The sequence below is a fragment of the Macaca mulatta genome, chromosome 13 (assembly GCF_049350105.2).
Source record: "Macaca mulatta isolate MMU2019108-1 chromosome 13, T2T-MMU8v2.0, whole genome shotgun sequence".
NCBI classification, from domain to species: domain Eukaryota; kingdom Metazoa; phylum Chordata; class Mammalia; order Primates; family Cercopithecidae; genus Macaca; species Macaca mulatta.
Window position 1 is genome coordinate 21,368,402 of NC_133418.1, and position 19,917 is coordinate 21,388,318.

The 19,917-nt window shown below is 46.8% G+C and overlaps 1 long non-coding RNA gene across 2 annotated transcripts; it reads left to right on the forward strand.

The window, feature by feature from the left end:
- The first annotated feature begins 499 nt into the window (after positions 1 to 499).
- LOC144333701 (uncharacterized) lies at positions 500 to 17,838 on the forward strand. Of its 2 annotated transcripts, XR_013402643.1 has the most exons (3): positions 500 to 9,732; positions 10,707 to 10,804; positions 11,415 to 12,421. It is a non-coding gene; the product is annotated as an uncharacterized LOC144333701 (long non-coding RNA). The 2 variants fall into 2 exon arrangements; XR_013402642.1 differs by having other exon boundaries at positions 10,707 to 17,838.
- Positions 17,839 to 19,917: the final 2,079 nt, after the last annotated feature.

Here is a 19,917-nt window from a genome sequence, read left to right on the forward strand (position 1 = left end):
GTCCACCTTCTATCTCCTTATTCACATTTCATAATCTTTTCACTACTTTGATGCACAGGTGCTGTACTAATCTACAAAGCATTACTTGAGGGGCAACTCTGCCATGGAACTCATGCTCCTCTGTTAAAAGTCCCTTCCCAGCCTTTGCCATGGATCCCTTCTTTGATAAAATGCAGGCTACCAAAAGACTTGCTTGGATTATTAACTAATTTTAATTAATTCGTATTATTAATATTATTTAATTAATTGATACACCAATTGTAATGAATTCGTATGAACTATTTCACCTATACACATTTTTATTGAACTAAATAAAGCCTAATGAGGTTTCTGACCAAAGTAAACAGGCTTCTCCTCAACTCTAAAGAAAGAAACATGACGGTAGGGATGTACTGCATTCTTAGGGTTAGACTCAGATTTTCTATTGGTATTTTGTAATGTAGTATTTCAAGCATATATAAAAATGAATGTACCATCTACTTCTGTCACTTGATGCCAATCTTCTATATCACCCTTGCATCCATATCACACACACTTCTCACCCACTCCTGCTTTACCTTGAAGCCAATTTCAGTTCTTAGATAATTTTATTCGTGAGACATTCAGCATGTATCTTCAGCATGTATCTCTAGAAGATAAGGGTTGTTCTTCCGTGACAGTTTTATTGAAGTATAATGACCACATAATAAATTGTACATAATTGAAGTGTGTATTTGAGAAGTTTTATGTTTATATCTCTGAAACTATCATAACAATTAACTAATGAACATGTCCATCACACCCAAGAGTTTCCTTGTGCTATTTTGCAGCCCAAAATACATGCTGAATGCTTTAAAAATAAAATGTGACTTTAACCCTTCCCCTGCCGCTGTCCAACTCCTTCCCCCCATAGGCAATTACTGATCTGCTTGCTGTTACTGTAGATTAGTAGACTTCCTAGAATTTTATGCAACTAAAATCATATAGTAAATACTCTTTCTTTGTCCATATTCTTTTATTCAGCATCATTCTATTGAGATTCAATAATGCTGTTATAGGTATCAATTTTTCCTGTTTTAAATTATTGGTTAGCATTCCATTATATGACTCTGTCAAAATTGGTTTATCCATTCACCTGCTGGGGTACGACTGGGTGATTTTCAGTTTTTGGCAATTACAAATAAAGCTATTATGAACACTTGTTTAAAAGCCTTTGTGTGAATATATGCTTTCATTTTTTGTGGGGTGTAAATAACCAAGTGTGGAATGACTGAGTCATATGGTAGATATATTTTTAACTTTAAAAAAAAACAACAAAATACTTTTCAGCATGGTCAAACCATTTTCCATTCCCACTAGCTGTGAATGAGAGTTCCTGTTGGTTCCACATCCTTGCAAACACTTGATATGGTCAGACTTTTCAATTTCATCCATTCAAGTTGGTGTTTAGTACCTCTCTGTGGTTGTAATTTTCATTTCTCTAATGACTAAAGGTGTGGGCCTCTTCTTGTTTGCTTATTTGCCAGTCCTACAAACTACTTGGTGAGATGTCTTTTTCAGATCTTTTGAAACTTAAAAAAAAGTATGTTGCTTGTCTTCTTAACTTCTTTATAAATTCTGGATACAAAACCTTTATTATATATATGTTTTGCAAACATTTTACCTCAGTCTGGGGCTTTCCTTTTCATTTTCCTAAATGTCTTTTGAAGAACAAAAGTTTATGCTTTATTTTTATGAGGTTCAGTCAATAGATTATTTCTAATTTGTGTTTTACCTATTGAATTTAACAGATCACTGCCAAAACCAAGATCACCAACATTTTCTCTATTTTCTCCTGTTTTCTTTTAGGAGTTTTACAGTTTTAGCTCTTACATTTATGTCTATGATCTATTCTGAGTTAATTTTTTATATGGTATGAAGTAATGATGGAGGTGGAGATTCTTTTTCACTTTTTTCTTTCTTTCCTTTTTTTTCTTTTCTTTTTTTTTCATATAGTTACTCAATTTTTCCAGCATCATTCGATGAAGATTATACTTTCTATACTAAATTTCTTTGGTGCCTTTGTCAAAAATAAATTGACCATGTAAATATGAGTCTATTTCTGGATTCTCAATTCTTTTCTACCCATCTGTGTACCTATCTTAACACCAATCCTACTGATTACAGTTGCTTTATAATAAGCTACAGTAATCACAAAGTAAATTGTAAAGCTTTATAATTAGCTTTTTAATAAGAATACAGAACTTGAGAGGTTCCTAGTGTGATCTGAGAAACCAAAATAGACACCCCTTTACCAACTAAGACAGATCCTAAGGTTAGGGAAACAAAAGTTACCTATGAACCCAGAGTTTAGGACTTGGCTGGCATGGCAACTCCCTAAATTCCTATGGTTACAAGAAAAACCACACCCTTGCTAAACTCCCAACAGTAGAGCTAATCAGGCAAATTGTCAGAGCCCTCCTAACTCTGGTTGGACAGAGGATTGGTCTTATAAGCATTCTTTCCAGATGAGCAGCTGTAGCCCTCAAGTCCTCTTGGACAGATTGTGCACAAACTGCCTTTGTGTCTGATAGCTCACCTTTTCATGTAAAGAGCCAAATTCCACCTCATTTTAATGCTAAAATCCTGCCCCTAAGTGAACATGGGATGTGTTACATGTATGTTTACCCATTGCTTATGTAATTGGCTCCCCTCGTAAATATATATAGCTTTCCCCCCAAACCTACTGACTATGCATGACTCCATTGTATAATACCGACCCTGTAAGGCACAAAATCCATCCTGGTGATATTCTGGACAACACCGGCTTGCCCCAGAGTGCCTGTCCCCACATCCTGGAGGGCCTTGTGCCCCTTTGGGCAGTGAGACTGGGATGCAAGAACCCTTTGAGGTCTTCCCCTGCCTTGAGAATGAGAAAACAGTAGGGAGCCTGGCTCAGAAGAAAGAGTTGCAGAGTTGCAGAGTGTGGTCTGGATCACCCAGCAGGACCAGTTATGCTAACTGCCTGCCAGGAAGTGTTGAAAAGTGACAAATGAGAGGTACTAAAGTGGTGGGTGTCTTTGATTCTACACACAGATGACTAGGAGGACAGGAAATAGCAGCTTATGCACACTGGGTCACCTATAGGTTCAGTCAAGATTGTGGTCTTAAAATATAGAAGACCCGAATGGCCTCCTTTTTATTTGTCTCCCTACTGAAAAAATAATCCCATACCATGATTTTGGGTATTGGAGAAAGGAACACATTTGAATTATACTGAGGATAAAACTTTTAAGACTTCTCACAGGGCTCAGAGGAGCGGCCACTACTGGCTTGTGGGGCAGGTAAGCAGTAGGGAAAGGAGGGGCAGTGAGTGTAAAGGCACATGGTGACCTTCCACAAGGCCTCATAGGAGAGAGAGGAGGACACGGGGAATGTAAGTAATTCTTGTTAGGGGCAATAAATGAGTATTAGTGAGAATGAATAGACCCAGGGGGACAGAAACTAACCTGTAAATGATTCCCTTTGGAATTTTAATGAGCCTGAGAGACTGACATTATCTTGTGAAAAGGTCCATCCAGGTACGAGATTTCAGGGAACAGATGGAGAACAATTGCTGTCCTTGGTGGGTCCAGTCTTTATACAGATAGCCAAAAGCCTTTTCCAGCATCTGCTTCTCTCCCAGGGCCTTTAATTCAAAATATTCATCATGCCAGGGTGCTATATCTTGGAGTAAAGTTATTATTATTATTATCTTTTTGTACAAGAGTGGAGAGTTCAGATTCCCTTCCTTTGAGCAAAACTTGCAGAAGTAATGACCTAAGGATATTCACCAAACTCACATTTCCAGCACAGGCTGGTTTTGGGCCAATGTTTCCCAGCTTTTGGGTATGGGCTTGCATTCCAGGAACTGCTTTTGCAAGTTTGGCTTGGTCCAATGCATTTAGGAACTGCTGCTGACTGTGTCCCCTTTTGAGGATATGTGAAAAAAATCAACATATCAAAGGCCCTGAACCCATGAAAAGATGCTCAAAACAATTAGTCATCAGGGAAACAAAAATCAAAATTACAATTAGGTACTGCTTCACGCCCACTGGGATGGCTATAACAAAAAGACAGACAATAATAAGGGTTGGTGAGAATGTAGGGAAATTGGAACTCATGTACACTGCTGGAGGGAAAGCAAAATAGTGCACCTGCTTTGGAAAAGAGTCTGAGAGTTCCTCTAAAAGCTAGATGTAGAATTACCATATGACCCAGCAATTCTACTCCTCTGTATAGACCCAAGAGAACTGAAAACATATGGTCAAATAAAATTTGCTCATGAACGTTTATAAGAATGTTATTTATGATAGCCAAAAAGTGGAAACAACCCAAATGTCCATCAGTGCACACATGTAACAATGTGGATGAACCTTGAAAACATTAAGTTGAATGAAAGAAGCTGATTGCAGAAGGTCACACAGTAAATGATTCCATCTCTGTGAAATGTCCAGAATAGGCAAATCTATAGAGGCAGAAGGTAAATTAGTGGTTGTCAGGGGCTAGGAAGGAAGGGGATGGGAAATGGCTGCAAACAGCATGAGGTGTTTTGGGTGGTGATGGAAATGTTCTGCAGTGACATTGTGGGGATGGCTGCACAACTCTATACTAAAAGCCACGAGTTGTTTAGTTAAAGTAGGTGAACTTTATGCTATACAATTTATATCTCAATACAGATTTCTTTAAGTCTTGAAGAAACCCTCTGGTAAAGAAATCAGCCTAACCCAGCCCTGAACTCATCTGACCATCAAAGCTTTTCCTCACACTGGCACCCTAGAAACTGGTATTCTGGAGAATATGTTTTAGGAAAAATTGCTTTAGACAACAGGAATTTGGCAAGAGGAACTTTGTTTCTGTGAATACGTATCTGGCATGTCAGGGGACATCCTTTTGTATTTTATTTATATTTGATGTGTCTATGTCTTGTCTTCTTGGTGGCTTTATAAGCATTTTGGGATAGGAAAGTATGATTTATTCTCCTTGAGTTCCTACTTCTCACCCATATGACCCATAAAGTAGTGCACACATGAATATCTGTAAATATGCAGTTGGGACTTCGCATCACTAATGATCAAACTATTCAACAAAGCCAAAAATATGTATTATGGGCCCTTAAGTGCCAGGCACGGTTTTGGGCATGGGGATACAAAAACGAGGGAGCTTATGATCCAATCTGAGACCAGGCCAGGGGCCATAGAGTAGAGGCATCTCTCCCTGGAGGGTTAAGTTCTGAAGTCATTCCCAAGGCACGTTTTTCATGTAGTTGAAATTCCTGAACACCTTAATGGAGGCATCATGTTTGAGACTCACCCTCTTGCTGTTAAAAAGCAGACACAACCAATTTCTTCTTCACTGTTGGAAAAGGTTGCTTTCCCTTTGGTTGGGCACCTGTTGAACACTTGTGCTTAAGAGCTATTTTGGCCAAAATTGTGTCTCCTCAAAGGTGAGTCGACGCCAGGCATGGTGGCTCATGCCACCATGTAATCTCAGCACTTTGGGAGGCTGAGGTGGGCAAATCACGAGGTCAGGAGTTCAAGACCAGCCTGACCAACATGGTGAAAGCCCATCTGTACTAAAAATACAAAAATTAGCTGAGCGTGGTGATGTATGCCTGTAACCTCAGCTACTCAGGAGGCTGAACCAGGAGAATCGCTTGAGCCCGGGAGGCGGAGGTTGCAGTGAGCCAAGATCGTACCACTGCACTCCAGTCTGGGTGACAGGGCGAGACTCGGACTCAAATAAAAATAAAAATAAATAAAAAGGTGATTCCCACTGGGGCAAATCCAGGTGCTCCTGGCCTGAGCAGTGTGCAGAAAGGACAGGAGCAGATAGAGTGAGGGATGCACACTCCTCTACCCTCCACTCCACATCCACCCTCGGGTGTAGCTAGGGTGACACACAGAATGACTGGCACTGTCTAAATAACTTTTTCTTTATTTTAAAAAATTTGCTGCCTTGCTTACACACTTATATGAGCTTGTTCTGTGACTCCACAATCCTGAAGCTCAGCCTAAAGTCCAAACACTTGGCACTGAAGGAGGAAAGTGACCCTGGAGACCAAAAGGACAGCTGGCTCATGGGAAAGCTGCTCATGGCAGGCAAAACTGGAGGACAGAGAAATGCACTGACCTTGGATGATACAGTTTGCATGTTCGTTCCCTCCAAATCTCATATTGAAATGGGATCCCCAGCGTTGGAGGTGGGCCCTGGTGTGAGGTGTTTAGGTCATGGGGGAGGATCCCTCATGAAGGGCCTGGTGCCCTCCCCACGATACGGAGTCTTGCTCTACTTGTTCCTGCAAGATTAGATTTTTAATCTGGTACCTCCATCTTTCTCTCTGTTGCTCTCTCTCTCACATGTGACAAGCCTGCTCCCCTTTGACCATGACTGGTCATGACTGAGATCTTCCTGAGTCCTTACCAGAAGCAGATACCAGTGCCATGGCCATCATGGCCATGCTTCTTCTTCTTCTTCTTTTTTTTTTTTTTTTTTTTGAGATGCAGTCTTGCTCTGTTGCCCAGGCTGGAGTGCAGTGGCATGATCCTGGCTCACCTCCCAGATTCAAGCAATTCTCTGCTTCAGCCTCCTGAGTAGCTGGAATTACAGGTGCCCATCACCAAGCCTGGCTAAGTTTTTGTATTTTTGGTAGAGATGGGGTTTTGCCATCTTGGCCAGGTTGATCTTGAACTCGAGACCTTGTGATCCACCCGCCTCGGCCTCCCAAAGTGCTAGGATTACAGGCATGAGCCACCGTGCCCGGCACCATGCTTCTTCTATAGCCTGCAGAACTACAAGCCAAATAAACCTCTTTTCTTTAAGAATTACCCAGACTCAGGTATTCCCAGCAACACAAACAGACTAACACATTGGGTCTCCCAAGATAACACACTGTAAATGTGGGAAAGAAGCCTGGAAAGAACCATGGGAAAGAAGTCGATGTGATCAGAACACCCCCACCGAGGGCAGGTGCTCAGAGCAGAGCCTCTGTCTCTGAGTTAACAGCAGCAGGAAGCCTCCCCTGGGAGACGCTGGCTGCAGAGTGAGGCTGCCAGCCTCCACCAGGACATCTGGAAGCCACTCTTGCTGGCTTCTGTGGAGGCCGAGAGCAGCCTTTCCAGCAGGCCACTGGCTCTCTGGAGGCTCTTGGGGCCTATCCTACCTTCAGGGAACCTGGGGAGGAAGTGTCAGCTGACTGTGCTCCTGGGTCACTCAGGGATGCCCCTTTTCCTGCCCCAAAATGAATCCGAAGAGAAGAAATCCTAGCGTCTGCCAAACGCTATCACCCAGGCTTGCAGCATGAGCACATCCAAGGGGCCTGATGAGCAGCACCTGGTCTCCCACTGGCTCAGACACTTGAAGCTACTGAATTTACATGTAATTAAAGACTGGAGTGCAGACCGCATTTCAAAACAGACACTCGGTTAGAGATAGGAGGCCTTCCCCATCAGATGGTTTTGTTCTGCTTTTCCTCTGCATATGGTCCTTACAATTTGCCAAGGAAAGGTTACAGGGGCCACCATTGTTTAGTTGGAAGATGAGAAAGCTCAAGAATGACCTAACTACTGTCTTCAAATATGCAGAGACATTTATTACAAGGAGGGAACAGCTGGCTGTTTTCTTCTTAAACTGCAAGAAAAGGCAGCTCAGCTAAAATCCTAAAGTCCTGCACATATGGCCCTCCACGCTCAGCCCTTCTCCAGAGCACCTTGCAAATAGGAAGCAATTCTTGCCATAAAACCCAGGACTGCCTGCCTTTGAGAAGGAAGCTTAGGCCTTGACCATGATTGAGGAAGGAAGCCCCAGTATCTATTTTAAAGAAATCTAGTAGGTTCTGCCTGGTGGTTGGCAGCCAGGACACTGACTTTATGGCAGAGGGGTACAGGATCCTCAGTGACGGACACCTTGTTCATGGCAGGTTCCTTTGCGTGGCTGATAAGTGGGTCATCAGAGCTCTGGCGCAGATGTGACTGAGGTGAACTCCTCTGAATAATAGAGGTTGAGAACATGGAAGCCTACAGCTATGAGAAAGTCCAGGAGGAGATGGGAGAAGCTGGGGAGGCTGGTGCTGCTGCTGAAAGACAGGCCAGAGAGGAAGAATGATAAAAAAAATTCCAGCAGGCCATTAAGAAAGAACTTTGAACAGCAAATGTTTAATAGGGATTGCAGCAGTGTGATGCAGTCCCCAACTTTGATTTCCTGCTCCACACAAGATCCTAGTGAACTGTCTCTATTTATTACTCCTTAGCTCCACTTAGTTCCAGATCCTTTCCTGAGAGTGGATTTGGTTTGGACAGAAGAGGGAAGGCTTATGTGGAGGTGAGCGCTTGGCTGCCGCCACCATTGTGGCCACCTGGAAAGGGTTAATCCTTGAGAGGAGAGCCCAGTGGCGGCTGTGCATCGCCTGGGACAGCCCAGATACCTAATTCCGATCAGACAGAAGCCCCTGATCAGATGAAAAGAAAAAGCAAAGATTCTGTCTGTCCTGACCGCCCTGCAGGTTGAGCTGCTCTGCAGCCAGCAGAGTGCCTGGCATATGGGAGGGACCCTGTGCAGCAGTCAGAGCTGCTGGCCCAACGGGGAGGAGGAGGATGGTGGGTAAAAGTGAGCACCGGGCCTTCCTGATGTGAGGTGAGGATGTGGATCTGGGAGGAAAGACAAATGAAGAAGCAGGTGGACAGCTGCTGGGGCCTGGGATAGAGTGACCCTTCTGCATTGCTTTCCTATTCCGGGGACCCGTAACTGCTAACAGACCAGGGCTGAGTCCCCAGACATCCTTCTTGTCTGGGGTTCAGTCTGTGCCATCCTCTCCAACTCACCTACTCTCTGTTTTCCATCTGCACCAAGCCCTTGTGAACCACCGTTAAAAATGCTTCTCACTTCCAGTCCCAAGAGAGATGGAGAGCCGCAGTAGAATGTTGCAGAAGGAGAGGTGGCTTCTAGCTGGGGATATGGGGGCTGGCCCTTGAGCAGGACTTTGCAGGATGAGGTGACATTTATTGCTATATATTCTCCTCGTGCTGTGCTAGGGGCTAGGACCCCCTACTGTTCCAGTAATAAAGCCCAGTTCCTGCCAGGTGCTTGCAGTCCAGGGGGGACCCAGGTGAGTGGCAGTCAGGGCCAACACTGTGTGGTGGCAGGGCTAGGGTGGGAGCCTCACATACATTTTTCTCATGATCTTCCCCCATGACCTTGGTGATTTCCTGAGATTTTTGTCAGTCCTTCCCGTTTTGCAAGTTGATCAGTTTGGCCCTTTGGTTTTTAGATTTTTATAGAAAGAACTTCTCTCATCCCTGCTCATATCCTTTCAGTTATGTTCAAAGGCAAATCTCCAACCTATTCCCACTCTGGCCATCTGACGTGTGCTGGGTCACGAGGGCAGGCTGCAGCCTCCCTTGCAGTTCCTTGCCTTAGACGCCCGTGCCAGCCCATTCAACCATCACAAACCCGCAGACAGAGCAGAAGGTTCCAAACAGTCTGCGCCTGCGCTGGACCACCCTCTTTCCTCCTTCCTTCAGCTGCCCCTCCTTCTGGACGGGTAAAAGCACTTCCACGTTTTCAGAGGCATGGAGGGAGCCGGAGAAGAGCAGACACTGACGCCACCATCGCTGCCTGCAGCAGGGAGACCACGGGCACAGTTTCTGTTGAAAGGGTTGACCAGCAAGCCCTTCCTTGACTCTGTCCTAAAGCCTGTGGAAAGCCCTTAAATTTGTGGTCCTTAAGGCTATTGTAAAGGTAAGATTTTTTTTTCTCTCCCCAAGTCCTACCCATCCTGACTTTTCAAGTTTGTGGTGTCTCTGATAATCTCTGCTCCTGTTCTTTGAGACCGTCTCCCTCACTCTCCACTCTCCAACGTGACACCTGTAAAGTCTCTTCCAGGGGTCTGTGGCTGCATTCCAGGTCTCTTTGCTCTGAGCTGTCTGAGGCCTCAGACTGTCACAATAAATCACATGGCAGGGATCTTCTCCAACATCATCCTTCTTCCTCCTGCTTTCCTACGAGAGTGGCAGGCTCAACATGTGTGTAGAGGACCCTCTGCGTGCAGGGTCTCAAGGAAATTTCCAATTTGATGCAGGGGAAGAAGGGAGAGAGAGATTAAAAATTGGTTGATGGCCACCATGTGCCAGGTGCTCCCAGTACAGTCTCAAACTCATGACATCTCCCAGCCAATGGATTCACCCCCTTAACCAGTTCCACCTGGAGCTCCATCTCCCAGACACGCAAAGGCCATGTTGGGGGGCTCTGAAGTCAGGTGCCTGCCATTCCATCTCAGATGTTACCGTGGGAAAGTTGTTTAGCCTCTTTGAGCCTCAGTTCCTTCACATGTAAAATGGACCTACAAGTTTCTCACATAGGGTTGCCCTGGGGCCAGGATTGCCAGATAAAACATAGGATTCCTGATATAAAAGTTGTGTGGGACATACTTATACTAAAATGTTATTCGTTGCTTATGTGAGATTCAAATCTGACCGGATATCCTAAATTATTATTTATTATTATTTTTGCTAAATCTGACAGTCTACCTGAAGTTTAAGTGACACGTGGATGCCAAGGCTTGGCACAGGGCCTAACGCATAGGAAACTCTCAGTGAGTGGCAGCCATTGTTGTTTCTGGGAGTTCCTGGGAAAGTTATCGAGAAGGCTTCAAGGGGAGATGGAGAAGTTTATGGTTTGGTTGGAAATATTGCTGATCCCTTGCAATGTGCCAGGTATTCTTCAGGAACAAGGTGGGCAAAACATGAATAGGACAAACTTTCTGCTCTCCAGGGATTCCCTTGAAGGTGTGTCACAAACCCAAGCCAGTATGGTAAGTGTTATACATGCAGTACATACCTGTACCAAATGCTACACAGGACAGAGAAGTCACTCACCTGGCAGGGCGCTGGAGGCCAGAACTGCCAAGGAGGTGGGCAGGTCTCTCAGGCAAGCCTTTGGAACGTGGGGCTTGCTGGGGGTGGGCGGGAGGAGAGTTTGAGGTTCTCGCCAGGTGGTAAGATGTGCATGGTTGGCTCACGGCTCAAGGCCAGAACGAAGGCGGAGAGGAAGGTGTGAGGTGAGGCGTGTTGGTTGTCAGCAGGGCTGGGCCCATTTTTCATAGACAGTGGGATCTCAGTGTTCTAATTATGTTTTTTTTTTTTTTTTTTTTTTGAGACGGAGTCTCGCTCTGTCGCCCAGGCTGGAGCGCAGTGGCCGGATCTCAGCTCACTGCAAGCTCCGCCTCTCGGGTTTACGCCATTCTTCTGCCTCAGCCTCCCGAGTAGCTGGGACTACAGGTGCCCGCCACCTCACCCGGCTAGTTTTTTGTATTTTTTAGTAGAGACGGGGTTTCACCGTGCTAGCCACGATGGTCTCGATCTCCTGACCTTGTGATCCGCCCGTCTCGGCCTCCCAATCTAATTATGTTTTCTTTATTCCAGTTTTTAAATATATAAAAATGTCACTAGAATGCTTTTTTCTCTGGACCTCTTTGCTTCACATTGGGCTCTTCTGGTAAGTCCAGTAGTTCAATCAAGTCCTAGATGATGGTTTCTTTGTGTTCTCCATGCCAGCAGCCCTGACGGAGAGTGCAGAGGCTCCGAGAATCCACTCTTGCGTAAAACGTTGTCCTCTCCCGCCCCACGCTTGACTTGCTGCCTGGCAGCCCTTTCTCAGCTGGGCCATGTCCCAGTGGAGGGACGGGGCAGAAGAGGCCAGACAGCAGGCTGTGCCCTCGCTCCCTGCTAGCAGACGCGGCCTTGGCCTATTCTGAGCTCAGCAGTTCTGTTTCTCCTGGTTGCTGGACACGGGCCATGGCATCTGCTGTGCACTCTGTTATCTGGAACTCTCGGCTCCCTTGGCTCACCCGTCTCCTGCCCTGCAGCATTCTACATGGCCTGCATTTGCCAGGCCCACCCCCTCATTGCCTGGGGAAACTGCCCACATGGCATTCAATACTCATAATACTCTTGGTGCGGGGAATGGAGGACAGGGGAGGGTACATAGTGACACAGAGCAGACATTACGAAGGAAACTTTGATATATAAGTAAGTGGACAAGGGAGTGTGCAAATACGATCATACACATGTGAGCCATATTTATGTAATCCCATATGCACATACATAAGCACGTATGCACACTCACAAGGTGGATGGATTACTCCGATTACTATGTTTTGGGAAAACCTCTCAAATCATGTTTTTCCTCTGCTCTCACACCGCAACAGCAATCATCAACAGAAGAAGACTTCTGTGACCAAATGTGTGGGGTTTTCCCCACACACCAAACAACGGACAGCAGCTGAGTGTCCTCCGATTCCGTTCCGTCACTGCCTATCAGGAGATAGCATCAGATCTCACGACTTAAGAACTCAGTCCCACAAGACTGCCCCCCACTTTCCACCAGTCTCAAGTCCAGGTTTTTGGAACTTCTGACTGACCCACTTCAAGTTGGGGTTCCCAAGACTCCCTCATTGGGTTCCATTTGCTAGAGTGGGTCACAGAACTTGGGAAAACTCTTAACATTTACAGGTTTGTTAGGAAAGATATTTTAAAGGATATAAATAAACAGCCAGATAAAGAGATACACAGGGCAAGGTCTGGAAGAGTCCGGTCCCATGGAGCTGGAGCAGCCACCTACTCGGCACATGGATGACTTCAACTTCCTGTCAGTCTCCACGTGCTCAGCTCTCTGAACACTGTCCTCTTGGGTTTTCTCTCTTTCCTTCCCTTCCTTCCTTCCCTTCCTTCCTTCCTTCCTTCCTTCCTTCCTTCCTTCCTTCCTTCCTTCCTTCCTTCCTTCCTTCCCTCCTTCCTTCCTTCCTTCCCTCCTTCCTTCCTTCCTTCCTTCCTTCCTCTTTCCTTCTTCTTTCCTTCTTTTCCCTTCCTTTCCTTTTCTTTTTTCTTTTCCTGTCTCTTTCTTTCTTTTTCTTTCCTTCCTTCCCTTCTTCCTCCTTTCCTTTCCTGTCCTGTCCTTTCTTTCTAATTTCTTTTCTTTTCCTTTTCTTTCTCTTTCTCTTTCTCTTTGTCTTTGTCTTTCTCTCTCTCTCTTTCTTTCTTTCTTCCTTCCTTTTTCTTGCTCTGTCACTCAGGCTAGAGTGCAGTGGCATGATCTCAGCTCACTGCAACCCCCACCTCTCAGGCTCAAGCGATCCTCCTGAGCAGCTGCGACCACAGGCAAAAGCCATCATGCCCAGCTAATTTTTGTATTTATTTTGGTAGAGATGGGGTTTTGCCATGTTGCCCAGGTTGGTCTTGAACTCCTGGGCTCAAGTGATCCACCCACCTTGGCCTCCCGAAGTGTCGGGATTACTGGTGTGAGCCAACACACCTGGCCCCTCTTGGGCTTTTATGGAGGTTTCATTACATGGCATGACTGACAACCATGTAGAAATGTGATTGGAAAAAAAGAAAATAATCTAAACCCAGCAAGACCTGTCTGTTCAGACTTTTCCTAGCCTTTCTGTGCAGTATTTCTTCCTTTAGGGCATGGGACAGGACCTACTCTGAAATGAGGGTCTTTTGGTCCACAATCAGATTAGAGTCCTGCCTTGGGCAGGAGAAAGGAGAACAGGAAAAAGTCAGAGACAGAGATGTTGTCTCCTGAGGCCTAACGCTCCCAACATTATAACAAGGACTGTGGGAGTGATGAGCCAGGAACCACGAATGAAAACCTATGCATATGTATCATAACACCACAGGCACATAAGCAGAGAGAAAAATGCCTAGAAAGATATTGAAAATATATCCAACAAGGTATAAATGTAAATAGCCGTGGTTAGATTATGAGTGACTTCAATTTTCCCTTCCAATGTAGCTGTATTTTCTAGTTTTTCTGAAATGAATATGTATCATGCAATAAAAAATAATACAAAAAGAAAAAAGTTATTTTCTACAGTATCTCGTAGAAATCAGAGCACTGCTCTCGTGAGCATAATTTTATCAGTCAACCCAAGGGGGTGGCATGAGAGTGTGAAGTGGGGTCTGCAGCAGGCAGCATGACCACTTGCTGGCCGGTCTCCACCAGGCCCTCATCTCTCCTGGCAGCTGGTCTGGAGTCTAAACTAGGCCCTGCATCGAACTCTCTGGCCCTCAGTCTCCTCAATGTAAAAGGAGAGGATTCAGCTAACATCCCAGGGATGGCAAATTGGAGATGGTATGTGAGCTGAAACTTCTCACCGATTCCTTGGGAAAGATCCAGGTTCCTCACGAAAGACGGCCATAATTGATTATGATATCTGCTATGGCAACCCAGGGCAAGGGGTGCCACCAACCCTCCCAGCTCAGCAGGCAGCAGCAGCTCCGCCCTCCTGGGCTCCCCGACCTTCCTGCAGTGCCTCAATTATAGCTGTCATTGTGTTTAGCAATTATACAGTGGGAGCTCTGTTGTGTTTATTTTTAAGTTGCCAATACCAGAGTCTGGCTGGCATAGGAATAAATGAATGATGAATGGATTACTCAGAAAACAATTACTAAACGTGAATGCAATTGCTAAACAAAGGTGTGCAGTACTGGAGGCCTTTGTTTGGATGCATAAATTCTGCTTTATTACTCTACCATCTAAAGCGTGCCAGGTTGTAAAATTAACATTCATTGGAGATAAGAGACTATCAAACGCCGGTATCGTGTGTGGGTTTTAGCTAATACGGGAGGAGGGTGAGGATGGTGCTGTCATGGAGAGAGCACTGGTTGCCAGTCTGCCATCCATCTTTACCATGTTTGGACCCTCCTTTCATGGTGTAGTGGATAGAGCACCATCAATTGTGTGGATCCAGGCTGTGTCCCCTTTTGGCTGGGTTATTTTGAGCACATCACTTTAACTTCCTCAGGCCTCAGGCTTTCGTGTTTATCAAGGTCCCTTCTGGCTTCAGAAACTCCATGCCCTTGAGCTGGCTCTCAGCCTCTGCAGAACTCAGACTGGGGCTATTTTGATGGGAGGTCATTTGCACCTGAAAATTTGAGCAGACTTTGGAGACCCTCACGTCCTTCTCTTCCTCCCACATCTTGCACTCATCCTTTCTGAGGAGACTTGTGCCATGCCAGATCTGGAGGTGTCCTCCTCCCTTCTCCTCCCCTCCCTTCCCTCTCACTCTCCCCAATATCTGTCCTTTTCTCCTCTTTCCTTTTATCTATGGCCCTATTCCACCCTGCCAAGGGCCACCATGTGCCTTCCTCTCCTCCAGTCCCAATGGGGAGTTATTCTTGTCCTTCTACCTGTTCCAGCGGGGTCCTCCAGAATCCTATCCCCATACCACCTCATCTCCTCAGGCCCCCAACAAAGGTGCTCTGAGCTGGCTCCTTATCATGGTAGCCGGTGGTGGCACCTCTCCTTCTGCCTAGGGACAGGCACCTGGATACTGTCTGGTTGAGAAAAAACAGCTCTGTCCAGCAGCTCCAACTACTATCTTCCAGTGTCTGACGCATGATGGTGGGAACTGAGCCATGTGCAGCGGCCAAGGGCTTCTCATATTCACAGGCTGTACCCAAGCCATCCACCCAGGACTGCAGAGGCCTCCTCAGAGGCTGCCACCCGGCCCCCACCCCAGCTTAGCTGGCCTCATGTTTGTCAGAGGTATTTCTGCATGACAGCGGCATTCTTTCTTTTTTAAGATTTTCTTTTTTTCTGAGATGGAGTCTCGCTCTATTGCCCAGGCTGGAGTGCAATGGCGCAATCTCGGCTCATGCTCACTGCAACCTCTGCCTCCTGGGTTCAAGCAATTCTCCTGCCTCAACCTCTTGAGTAGCTGGGATTATAGGCATGCGCCAACATGTCTGGCTAGTTTCATATTTTTAGTAGAGAGGGGGTTTCACCATGTTGGCCAGGCTGATCTTGAACTCCTGATCTCAGGTGATCCACCCGTCTTGGCCTCCCATATTTCTGGGATTATAGGTGCCCAGCCTAAAATAGATTTTCAAGGCCCTCAAGGATGCTGGAGCAGGTTCAACAGCTGGGCGACCAATATCCTTTCTAGGATCCTCCTGGGAAGTGGCTAAGCCTCCAGCCTGCAGGGTGGTGTGAGTAAATGGGAGCTGGCAGGTGGGCACAGGGCTCCCAATCCCCCTAAATCCTGAGCAGGAGGGGATCCCAGAGACAGAGGGAACACAATGAGCACCCACCTGGCCTGGGACACAGAAGCTTCTAGAAGAGCAGAACACATGGCCCAGCACATGGCATTGTTTGAAGGCAATGAGAAAGCCCTGTCATGTGCCCACCTCCACCTACTGCCTTGGGCCTTCCTGAGACATGGAGACTAGAAAGGCTTGTGGGCACGGTATGGATTTTTAAGTGGCTTGAGTGGGCAGGAGGCCCAGGGTTGTGGGGGAGGCCTCTTCCCCATTGGCGTTGGGCCCTTCCTCAGTGATTCTGCTCCCCAGCAGAAAGTGACCAGGGGCTCCCTCCCCACACTGGTGGCATGTGTGGCTGTGCTGCAGACAAGTTGAAGGAGCCACCCCCTGCATCCCTGCCGCAGGTCCTCCCAGCCTTGCTCTGAACTGGTTCAGCACTCAAACCTGCATTACTCATAGGTTGTGCCATCCCCTCTGCCTGGGACAGGAAGCAGAGCCTCCCTGCCATCGTCAGCTGATTGCCAAGCTCCACACCTGAGCCTGACCCATGTGTTGCCATGACACTGGGGCTGTGGTTGTGCCCTTGTCGCAGAGGGAGAAGATGAGGCCTTGAGAGGCAGGTGATGGGTCCAAGACCACACCAGTGGTGGGTTGCAGGGCGAGGCTGGAACCCAGGTATGGCTGATTCAGATCAGAAGTTAACGCCTACACTGACCAGAGTCAAACACAGAGCTGGTGTGTCTCATAGAAAAGGCACAGATTCCTTGTCATTACAAACACTCTGGTTAATGCTCAGATTTTTGATATATCCTGCATGAACCATTTCAGCTCAAGGCACCGTGAGTCCAGTGTTAAAAATTATGCAGGAATAAGAGTGACAGATTCTAGACTGAAGACCTGGATTTTAGTTGACTGATTTGCCTTTAGGTGTGGGCCAATGGGGGTGTCTCATGTTGGGACTAGAAATACGGGCTTTGGAGTCTGCCCAGACTCTCCTAGGCTTCTGTCTTCTTCTGGGAGAGAGGAAAAAGTAGCATCAGTGCTCTCACGGGGTGAGGAGTAAATGAGCGAATGTTTGTGAGATACTCAGGCCTGCCCAGGGTGAACTATGGCTGTTAATATTATTAGTAGTATTAAATGCAATGGCCTGAGGCCAATCACTTAACCTCTGTAAGCTTCCATTTCCTCATCTGCAAAATAGGGAAAGAAAAATTGCCACTGCACGTGATTGCTGCGAGGTTCAAAAGGAAAACCTCTGTATGCTGTAAATAATTACACCTGCCCTTGCAACCAATTAAAATGTTCTCCCTGCTTTAAATGGCTTGATGAGACACTCACTGTTTTCCAAGGCTGAGCATTACTGGGCATCGGCATGTAGTTTTTAAAGGAAGTGTCTGGACAATTGTGTCTGAGAATGCAGTCTCCTCTCGCTCTCAGCTCCCCTGAGTTGGTCTTATTCTCATGGGCTGCACAGCGCATTGTGACCAATGGAGAAGACACACCTTCGGAAGAATTTGCGGGCAGGGCCATTTTCAGCCTGTATGATGTCTTTGTGCAAATACAGAAGGGACCTCCTTCCCTGGGACATACAGAGAACATGGGCATGCATGCAAGCTGGATTTCAGCACCCTCCTCCCCAACTGACCATCTCCCTCCTGTGAATGGCAGCCCTGCGTGCACATAATCTGCATCTAGGTTGCAAACTTCAGTGTCCTTGGGGCCAGGCAGAGGGTGTCAGTGGATGTGAGTGGAGCGGCCTGGGTGTGAGGCAGTAGGAAGGGTGGGGACCACAGCCAACTGAAGCGCCCAGTCCAGGAGTTGCGGGAGCAGCTGCGACCAGCTCCAGGTGGCACTGCCAGGCGCAGGTCCAGGAAGGTCAGGCCTTTCCATTTATCTAGAGAAATCTGGATATCTATATAAAGTTTTCCTGCTTTTGAAAATTACTGTGCACGTCAGAAAAACACATTTTCAGGCAAAATATCATGTGCGGGTTGCACCTGCTCTATGCAAAGCCCAGTCACAATCAGAACCCTGACACCAGTGAGAAGGGAGGTGTCTCCCTCTTCCCTTCCTTTCTCCTTGTCTTCTCTCCTTCCTTTCCCTCCTTGACCACCTCTCCTGACCCAACCCCAGGGCCTGACATGTGGGCTTCCCACTCCCTGCCTCAGTTCTGTCTGCTCATGGCCTTCCCTCAGACAATCACACCACCCACTGAAAAACTCCTCATTGCCCACATCCTCCCTCTTTCCCCCAGATGCTGTCAACTCCCACACAGCATCTGATCGCTCCCTCCTGACTGCCAGCTTCTTGAAGCCAAGAGACCTCACCTGACATGGAATCTGTTCGTTTAAGATACTTCTCTATGAGCAAATCCAAACTCCTCAGCCTGCTGTCTGTGACCCACCTCCCACTGTCTCCCAGGACCCTGGCGCGCCCGCTCATTTCTCTCATTTTAGTTATTCTCTGAGCAAAGCCTGACCGTCCTGCTTCTGTGCCTTCGTTTTAGTTGTGCTCATTGCCTATGATTCCCTTCTTCTCTTGTCGATCAGCCCTGCAAAACTTAAAATTTAATTGCCTTAATTCTTCCATTGAATTTCCATGAACAACCTAGATTCCCTTTCCCAGAATCTTGCTGTTGAGAGAAGAATTCAGGATTGGACCCCAGGAATTTCTTGCAGTGGCAGTTATTACCTCTCCAGGGACATAGCCTTTCACCAATTGGAAGTTGCTGGGCGCAGCAGACGGATTTGCATTCTTTGTAGTACTTTCTAGTCCTATTTGTACTGCATACAGCCAGTGGTCACCAAGAACTTAATTCTCAGCTACTGCTTTCCATCATTTTTTCTTTCAAGTATCTGGAGGGCCTGAAGTAGCAGCTGTGTTTCCCAAATTCAGGAAGCAGCCCTCCTCTCTGTTGTCTCCTATCCCATATCCTCCGGTACTCTGTTTCCACAGGATCTTTCCTGGGTGTGCAGGAGGAGCTACGGACCTACCCTCGGGGGTGAGTGTGGCCTTGTGTTTTGCTGTTGTTTTTGAGTATGCAAGTTCCTGTTCAAGAAAAGACCTTTCCAAAACAACCAAGTGTGCCAAGACCATGCTGGACACACCAGCTGGCTTGCACACCCATCAGGCCAGTGCTGCAGCTACTGCCCTGGGGATACCTGGGCAACCAATACTGACTGCCCAAAAGAGGCCAGCAGGCAAGTGGATCCCCCCACTCCCCAGTATGTCCATAGCCAGGGCCATGTTTTGGGACCCCAGAGAGAGTCTATTTATGTCTCCACTCTAGGTTTTCATCTTTCATAATCAACTGAGGGAGCGACGAAATTGGCTCCCAGTCCCTCATATTTCTGCACAAGACAGGCCTGTTCCCAAGTGGCTGTTCTGCAGAAAATTCACATCTTTTTTTTTTTTTTTTTTTTTTTTTTGAGATGGAGTCTCACGCTGTTGCCCAGGCTGGAGTGCAGTGGCGCGATCTCGGCTCACTGCAAGCTCCGCCTCCCGGGTTCCCGCCATTCTCCTGCCTCAGCCTCCTGAGTAGCTGGGACTACAGGCGCCCGCCACCGCGCCCAGCTAATTTTTTGTATTTTTAGTAGAGACGGGGTTTCACAGTGGTCTCGATCTCCTGACCTTGTGATCCGCCCGCCTCGGCCTCCCAAAGTGCTGGGATTACAGGCTTGAGCCACCGCGCCCGGCCCACATCTTAAGATTGTAAAAAGCGTTACTGGAATAAAAGGATTCTGCGATCAAATAAGTTTGGAAAGCATTAACTTAAACAAAAACTCATCAGGTTTCTTTACTGCAGGACTTCTCAGAGCCTTTAATGCACTGTGGTTCCCCAAGGGGGTGCCAGGTCACAGAGCATTTTTCAGCCCTTTGC